The sequence below is a fragment of the Chenopodium quinoa genome, unplaced genomic scaffold, assembly GCF_001683475.1.
Source record: "Chenopodium quinoa cultivar QQ74 unplaced genomic scaffold, ASM168347v1, whole genome shotgun sequence".
Lineage (NCBI taxonomy): Eukaryota > Viridiplantae > Streptophyta > Magnoliopsida > Caryophyllales > Amaranthaceae > Chenopodium > Chenopodium quinoa.
The window spans coordinates 90,477-97,708 of NW_018745461.1; positions in this window are offsets into that span (position 1 = coordinate 90,477).

Below are 7,232 nucleotides of genomic sequence, written 5' to 3' on the forward strand. Positions count from 1 at the left end.
GTTTGAGTATATCCGTGGTCTTGGTCGTGGTCGTTCTCGTGGTCGGACATCGTCATCTAGTCGTAGTCAATCTTCATCGTCTGTGAATATGCCCCTGAGAACTGGTACGTTTTGGTTGTTTTTATTGCACATAGTTTTAAAGTGTTACTCTTGTCTTCTTAACTGTCTGTAATTAATTATTTGGTGAATAGGAAGAAACGATGTTGATCAGTTTCCGTACAAGGAAAGGATACCTGCGATCATCATGTCGTACTTGGAAGGGTGGAATGATGTAATCGGAGATGGTAACTGCGGATTCCGGGTCGTGGCTGATGTTTTTCAAATGGGCGAAGACAACTACGGTTTGGTGCGTGAGTTGATGTACAACGAAATTGCCTCTAACCGAAATGTTTATCGTCATGTGTACCAGGATGACTTGGATGGCGCTCTCCGGCGTATCCGGTGGGGAGGTGGACCTTGCGGCGAAAATCATTATTTTGACGCGCCCCTAGATCTGTTTGCCGTTGCAAACATTTACAAATGCGCAGTCATGCATTTCGGCCTGGGAGTGCATAGTCAAGCTTATTATCCTTGTACCACGGTTCTCCCTTGGCGGTCGCGTGAGACTGTCACCACACCGGTCAGAGAGCTAGCTATTGCGTTTCTTGGGTCGTCATACAGACATTTCATCCGACTAGACATGTCAACCGATTTTCCGGTGCCACCGATTATACCTCGGTGGTACAACATTCGCACAGCGAGCGTAGAGGGTTGGGATGCGCTATATAATGACCGGATCCACGAATGGAACACCCTAGCTGCATTTTAGTTTTTCTTGTTTACATTCTTTATTTGTAATCTTATTTGTACGTTGCTCTTTTAATGAGAACATTAATATTTTATATTGTATTGCTTACTGCATTCTATATGTTGCATGGGTAAGTTGCGCGGATCCACGAACGGTTATATCAAAATTTAAAAACAGCACTGATAATATGTTTAAGTTGGAAGCTAAAAGAACAATCTAAAATGTTACAATTTTACAACATAATGTCCAACATAATGCTCTATAAATAAAATACAATAACCATCAGTAATCCCTCCTCGACGACGACTCCCACTGCGCAAGGGTCTGTTCCAGACTATCAACAACAGCTCTCCCTGTTGCACTCATGCTGTCCTTCTCAAGAGAGAGTTTCTGAACGTCTTGCATTATCTTTCCCATCCACTGCATACAACAAAAAACAGAAGATGAAATACAATAACAACAAATAAAACTTAATTAAAAGACAACGATAAATATAATAAAAGACATACCGCTTCCGTGGCAGTAGGCGGTGGCACATAATCATCATCGCTGTGGTCGAGATCAGCGATCAACCTCGGGTGCGAATACCGGTTGAACCATTCCATGTAGTAATGGTCACACATGGGAGTAACCCCAGAGGGCGGCCGCTGCAACTCCGCTGTCCATAATCGAGCCACCATCGGAAACTGGTCCCACGTCCCGGTCATGATATCCGGCCATTCCACGACGTACTCCCTCGACGACGCAGGTCGGACCGCCTTCATCGGGCACGCCGGGGGAGGAGGGACAACTTGGACAAATCCAAGTTGGCGAAGACAACGCTGGGGCATGTACGCCTCGACGATGTCACGATACTGAATGAGTCCCGTGTACAGGGTCCTGGGTACCCTAACACTAGGGTTCGGGCCGAAAGGCATCCAGTTCACCTGTACAATTACAACATATAAAATATAATAACATGAATATAATATGTGCAAATAATAAAATGTAGACACTATAAATAAACGTTACCTCTAAGGGGGACAGCCTGTCCAGCAATAACCGTATCGATCGGAGGCGGTCAACGGACTTCTTCTCCGAGCACGGACTCCACGCACAAGCACGCGGCATCCCCTCATCAATAGGAACTGGGTCACGATGTGGTCGCAATGCAGGAAAGTACTCGTATATCCAAGTCTGCAATAGAGTCAGACACCCAGTGATACCTGCCGCGTCAGCCCGACTCGCAAATCCTAGTTGGCGATACAAATACGCCAACGTAGCCGATCCCCAGGAAAACTGGCCTACACTGTCGGGGTCACACGCCTCTACGATGTCGCGTGGCCTGAGCTTGTTTCCGCCGCTCTTATCCGGAAACAAGGTACATCCGAGGAGTAGAAAAACATAAGCACTCAGCTGTGCGTCGGGCGTCCTACGTGCACTCGGGTACAAACACCGCTGCAACACGGATGCGATCTTCACACCTCCGTGTTCCCAAACACCTAGCGCCTCGGTGTACAGTGCAGCCCTGTCCACCGCCAACAACTCCGCCAGCGAATCTGCCTGATCCGCATCAGCCACAGCACAAAGTCGTTTACCCTCAACACGAATCCCCAGAATGGCCTCGACGTCATGTAACATGATCGTCATCTCACCGAACGGAAGGTGAAAAGAGTTTGTATCCGGCTGCCATCGCTCAATGAAAGCCGTGATCAGCGTACTGTCAATGTTATCGTGCATGGTGGCAGGAACGTGCTTCACCCCAGTGCCCTCCAGTCGCTCGAACATCTCGCTCTCCGCCGGCCAGGCCTCAGCCCATGTACGCAAAAAAACTACAAGTCTTTTCCCGGGTATGACATTTCAACAACCCCGTAACTGAAGGCCTCTCCTGGTCCTCCCAAATACGGGCAGCTATGTGTCCTAGAAAGCTAGGAATCACACTCCCGTCAACAGGCCCACCGGGCACCTCACTCCTAACAACCCAAGAATCATTACCCGCCCTCGACCGTTTCCTGCTTGCCCCAGATACAGTGGACGCAGATGATGTGCCAGATCTACTAACAAACCTACCACCCCTACCCTTACGCACCTCCACCATATGCGTCTCGTACATGTCATCAACCCTCTGACTGAATGGACCGTAATCATCATACGGTCCACTGCCATCGTCCACATCCTCATCCTCATCTGCGCCCTCCTCCTGCTCCTCCTCCTGGTCACCCTCCTCAGCATCATCATCGTCATCGTCATCCTCATCCCGACGGTGGATCCGTTCTCTACGAACTGAGGCCGAAATACCACGGGATCTGACATGTCTATGCCCCGACCTCTCCACTGAATAACTTCTACTAAGAAGCTCTATATTCTTCCCCCCACCATGACGACCCTACACAAAATTTTAAAATATATAAACATACAAAAATTTATACGATAAATAATCATCATCGCAAATCAAATACACTAAAAACATACAAATAATTGTAAACAAAATATAAACGTAGAAAAAATACAACGAAATTGAAAAAATTTATAAAAATAAACAACAAAATATAAAAACAATTCAAAATTATATTACAAAAAAAAAAAAAAAAAAAAAAAATTAAAAACAATTTTTTAAAAAAATTAAAAAAAAATAAAAAAAAAAAATGGGGGGGGGGGGGGGGCGCCTTGGCTGGACGCCCAGCCGGCGGTGGTGGCGCCAGATGCAGACGCCGCCACCAGTTGGCTGGCGCCTGGGCTGGACGCCACAGCCACGGCTGCGGCGCCTAGACTAAACGCCACAACCGTGGCGGTGGCGTCCAGCCCAGGCGCCAGCCAACTGGTGGCGGCGTCTGCATCTGGCGCCACCACCGCCGGCTGGGCGTCCAGCCAGGGCGCCCCACCGCGTTCACGGCGGTTTTCCCCCTTTTGTTTTTTTTTAAACAAAATATACCTTTCCTCCTTGGGACATCCTTCCCTCCGCCGCCGCCGCCACTTCCTTGCCTTGCCGCCTCGACATTGCCGTTATTTTGAATTATTTTTTTTTAGAGAGGTTGAAAGAAGATGAGCAATGAGAGTGTGAGTGATGAGAGTGTGAGTGATGAGAGTGTGAGTGTTTTTTTTTAAGGTCAAGGGCAATTTTGGGAAACCAAGTGAATTTTGTGGGCTTTATGTAGTAATTTGTGGGCGATGTTTAACAAATCCCATTCGAAGATAGGCATAAATGCATAATCAATTTTGAGTCTTCAATAATATTGGATAATGGATATCGAATTATCCGATCCGAATGATTTTGCATATCGGCTATCGGATATCCGAAATTTACGGATAGGATTCGGATATCAAATTTATCCGAAAACCCATTTCGGATCGGATATCCGATCCGTGAATAGGCGTACACAATTCCATATTTCCATGCGTTGGCAAGCTATTGGTCAAAAAAAAAAAGATTCGGTAACATTTTTTCTTGATTCGCGTGCTGGAAAATATTTTTTTATATATTTGAGGGTCATTTTAGTCCTTATGGACCCAAACTGAGCTCAAATATCGGCAAAAAAAAATATATATATCGTAACAGCCTCGTATTGCATGTCATGAAATATTTTGATTTGCGTGTAGTTATGAACTATCCGTGAAAATTACTCGGATAAAGTTTTGGGGTTATTTTGACCCTTGATCTATCCAAATTGAGCTCGAAATTGACAAATAATAAGAAAAAAAAACTCCTTATTTTGTGTGTCAAGAAAAATATCAATTTGTGTCATTTTTTTTGCCGTGAATATTGTTTGCCCAATTTTTTGTGAAAACCAAATCGTATTTCCTTCTTTAATCGGCGATTTTCACAAAAAAATTGTTTTTTGGATTGAGTTTCTACAAAGAAGAGGAAGGTTAGTTAATATAAACAAGGGTGATGATGTTTTTTTGGAGGAAAAATAACAAATGGGCCCTATTCGTTGGATTTAGTTTTCGGAAAATGACAAAGGATAGTGCTACGCAAACTTTTAAAATTTAGGGTAGTTTTTTTTATAACATTTTTAGCGAGTAGATATTCACAAATTAACCTGATAAGCGAGTAGTGTAATCCCTCGTATTTATAAATATATTATAAATGAATATTTAATTTATTTATAATATTTATGTGTGTTTTTCCGGGATTTAAGTTTTAAAGTTCCAAACTATTTTTGAGTTGATAATTGATTTTGTTCTATAAGGATTTTTAATTGTCCATTCTACAATTTATGCCATACATATTAAACAAAGCTAGTCCATTTCATTTATCTAATTGGCCCATTAATTTTATGAGGCCCAATCTTAAAACTAACCCTACACCACTCTCTCTCCTATAAATACCTTATACATCCCCAAATTTTCCCCACTCAAAAGATTAGTCTTATTTTTCCTCCTCTTTATTTTCTTTATTTTATTTTTTTCCCTTTATTTTATTTTCCTTTATTTTTTTTCTTTCTTTTTCCTTTTTCTTTCTTTTCTTTTTCTTCCTTTCTTTTTCCTTTTCACGTGAGTTTTCACTCACGGTCACCACCACCGCCCACCACCAACTGCCGCCTGCTTCCCTCACCACCGCCGGCCACCTGACGCCGGCGACCACCAGCCACCCTGCCGGCAGCCACCCCCTTTTCTCCTTCCTCTTTTGTCTTATTTTGCTTAATGTTATTAAATTGTTTTGGGTTTGATTTTTGTAGTATAAAGATTATATTTTTAGTATCAAATTCATGTTTTTGATAGCTTAAACTAATAATATCAGATTTTAATTGTGTTATATATTTTCAGATTTTATAATTTATAAACCTAGGGTTTTAATTTAATCAAATTGGGATTTTAGGGTTCTAATGAGCAATTAATTTGGGGTTTTTGTTCCTATTGGATTTCTAATGCATAATTAAGCATAAAAACATGTTTTTGATAAAGTTTTAAGGATTTTTAATCTAATATATATTGCTGGAATTTTGGTTAAGTATTAATTTATTGTTGTTGGGTGTTTTCTAGGAAGTGACTTTTAAGTGAGTAAAAGTGGCGCAAAGGATTGTTTATACGAGGTACGTACATGTCTACTTCGTTGTAAGTAGTATCATGTTTAGGTATCAAAGAAAAGAACTTAGTTTCATGATTAAAGAACACTTGGATAGAAATTGTTTGGTTAAATATTTAATTAATTCATGTATTTATATTTATGAGGCATCTTTTGGTGAATTAATTATGCTTGTATGGAATTATGGATGCAAGTATGTTGAATTATATTGGATTAATTGTTTGTATGGAATGTTGATACAAACATATTTTATTGGATTGGTTTGTTAACCACAATTGGATTATTAAAGGATTGGAATTTAATGGTTTAAGTGGAATGAATTTATTAATTATTCCACAAGGTTGTTATTTATTTTATTTATCACTCAATCATGACTTATTAGTATGTTGAGTAAAGGTAGATTAAGCCGAAATGGCTAGGCGGGTTGACTATGTTCAATAATTTTGGATAATTTGGAAGTTTAATGGAATTAAAGGTCAATTTGTGTTGTGATCACCATTGTCCTAAATAAGATTAAAAGTGAATTGATGTATGAATGTTATGTATGGTCTTCTTGAATGAGTCGGCTATTAATTAAAATTGTAATCACGTAAAGTGAAACATGGATGAGCAATAAAATTCTGGAAAGCGTGCACTTCTAGAGTATTGACAAATTATGGGTTGGGGTACACGGTGGTAACCCGTGGCTTTTCGAGGCTTGTTTGATCAACATGTCCTCTTCTCTTTTGGTATTTACATTTTATTTTATAATAAAAGTTAGATGGGATCCTAGACTAACTTTGTGAGAATGGAGTCGCGCCCATTCTTGCATCGCGCTAAACTTTTATTTCAAATGGTCATTTGGGACCAAAATGATTTGGTGGATTGGACAACCTCGTCTATTGCTTACTCCAAACTAAATAAATTAAATTAATTAAATTATATATAAAGAGTCAAGTGTTTGGTATTAGTTCATAAGTATGTTGAGTCAATTGAATTGTTTAAGTGTGGAGTCTTGATTATTGAATTCACATTGTATGTTTATCTACTTTAATTAGTTGAGCATGTTAGGTTTTGTGCGTTGTAGCTTGTATGTACTCAGCTTTAATTTGCTGATTGCGTGCTTTTGTGTGTGTTTTCTTTTGGTCATGGCCTTCGCCTTTCAATGACCCTGTGATGATCCAATTATTACACTTGTATTATTGGGGAGCAGTATCGCACAGGTTAGCTTGATGATGTGAAGTTCGGGGATTTGACATACGCATTGTCAAGGGATTGGTGTGATTGAGAGTATTCGTTCTTTGTGTTGAACTTATTTATGCTTTGCTATTTCGTTTATGTTTTGGACTTTGATTATTGGTTTGGTTTTAAATAAGGGCCTTACATGGTTCCAATTTGTAAGCTTTGACTTATTGATTTTCTAAACTATGGTATTTTAAATACTTAAGTTTGTTTTTCCGC